The following is a 2,147-nucleotide window of genomic DNA, read 5'->3' on the forward strand; positions in this document are numbered from 1 at the left end:
AGATTGAGGAACGACATCTCCAGCTTCGCTCAGCGCAACAATGAAACCTTTTATGAAGCATGGGAGAGATTCAAAAGCTATCAGTCATAGTGTCCTCACCACGGTTTCAGCAACGAGTCGCTGCTTAGTACACTCTATCGAGGGATACTACCTAAGTTTCGCCTACTTCTTGATACTGCCAGCAATGGTAATTTTCTAAACAAGGATGTTGAAGCTGGTTGGGAACTTATGGAGAATCTGGCTCAGTCCGATGGAAAATACAACGAGGATTATAACATAACCGTTCGGAGTAACACTGACCAAGAGGACAAGTATAAGAAGGATATGAAGGCACTTAACGACAAGCTCGATAAGTTTTTGATGAACCATCAGAAGAATGCTCACTTTGTTCTAGAGGAGGAGACCTTCCAACCTAATGATGGTGATTGTGACAATACTGAGGAGGTGAGCTATATCCAGAATCAAGGAGGTTACCAAAAGGGTTACAACAACTATAAACCTAACCCGAATCTCGCTTATATAAGCACCAACGTCACAAACCCTCAAGAGGGGGAGGATTCAGCCCAAACTTGTGTCTTACACGGTGAACCCGATCGAGTGTATAGCAGGCACGACCGTGCCAACACCAAACCCGATCGAGTCTACCATAGATCCGATTGGTCCGATCAAGGGTACCATGGATCCGATCGGGCCCGATATCGTGTACGCTGCTTGTCCGACAGGTTGTGTGGATTAAGTTCCGACGAGACTCTTCGCCCGATCAGAACTACCAGCCCCAAGCCCTCGAACCAAAGACCACTACTTTACCCAGAAGAATCTAAAGCCGAAATCAAGGAAGAATATAACCACATTCTCGATTCTCTATCAGGGAATGATCAGATGAAGGCTACAGGGAGATTCTCATAGAAGTTCTACTGGAAAGGATGCAGCAGAGGAAGAGTTTGACTCCACAAGAAGATGGGGGATCCTGGAGCTTTCACACTCCCCTGCTCAATCAAATCAACAATCTTCAACGAGTGTCTATGCGACTCAGGCGCTTCGATTAGCCTGATGCCCCTCTCAATAGCTCAGCGAATGGGTTATACAACCTTTACACCATGTAGCCTGACGATTGTGATGGCGGACAGGAGCTCAAGATAACCCGTAGGAGTACTGGAGGATCTCCTTGTCGAAGTTGGAGGAGTAAAGATTCCCACTGATTTTCTGATTCTGGAGATGGAAAGAGAACCGCAATATCAACTAATTCTCGGAAGACCATTTCTAGCCTCAGCGGGTGCAGTTATTGATATGAGAATGGGAGTCATGACCCTTGATCTTGCTAGAGGAACGAAGATGAAGATCAATATGGCGTATCCATACCAAAGCACAACGTTCAGAACAGAAGAAACCTCGACCTCTTCTCCAACTTGCGTTGAACTCCAAGTGATCAAGACTCTCAAGAAACACTTAATGCGGCTAGCAACCACTATTCAGGGGTTAACCGAGGAGATTGTGGTGTTAAAGAAGAGGAACAACATCTTGACTTCTAGGAAAGCAAAGAGGGTACTTACTTTCAAGAAAGATATGCTGCAAGGAATAGGTATCAGATACATTGGTCGTTAGCATTGGAGAGAATTGTTGAGCCTCTCCATTGTTCAACCACTTCGTGAGGACTATACCAAGTCAAGCTTAGTGACTATAAACAAGCTCACTTGGGAGGAAGTCCCAACGGTATCCCTGTACATATTTCTGTAAGTTTTTTATAATTTGATGTTCCTTTTAGTTTGATGTGTTTTCAGGTTTGATTGTGAGTGAAGAAAGGTGTTATTGGGTCAAGATAAGGAAAGAAGGAAGAAGGAGTCAATTTGGGCCTTAAAACCCAATTTCACAAGCCCATTCGGTCGAGTCAACATGCACACGGTCAGGTCAACGTGATTCGATCGGGTCAATCTCGACCGTTCGATCGAATCAATCTGAGCCACCCGATCGGGTTCATCTCAGCCGTCCGATCGGGTCAAAGGTAACGGTCGGGTCAATTGTCAACTCGATTTGAATTTCAAATTTTGAATCTAGCCCGACCACAAACGCTCCCCTTTCAAATTTTTGTCCCCTCTCACCCTCTTTATAACCCTTAAACTCGACCAAAACCTCTCTCATTCTCTTATTTT

At 44.9% G+C, this 2,147-nt stretch overlaps 1 non-coding gene across 1 annotated transcript; it reads right to left on the reverse strand.

Moving 5' to 3' along the window:
• LOC111832235 lies at window positions 1-107 on the reverse strand. Its single transcript, XR_002835274.1, has one exon. It is a non-coding gene; the product is annotated as a small nucleolar RNA R71 (small nucleolar RNA).
• Between the last annotated feature and the right edge of the window lie 2,040 nt (window positions 108-2,147).

This window comes from Capsella rubella, unplaced genomic scaffold (genome assembly GCF_000375325.1).
Source record: "Capsella rubella cultivar Monte Gargano unplaced genomic scaffold, Caprub1_0 scaffold_2, whole genome shotgun sequence".
Taxonomy (NCBI): Eukaryota; Viridiplantae; Streptophyta; class Magnoliopsida; order Brassicales; family Brassicaceae; genus Capsella; species Capsella rubella.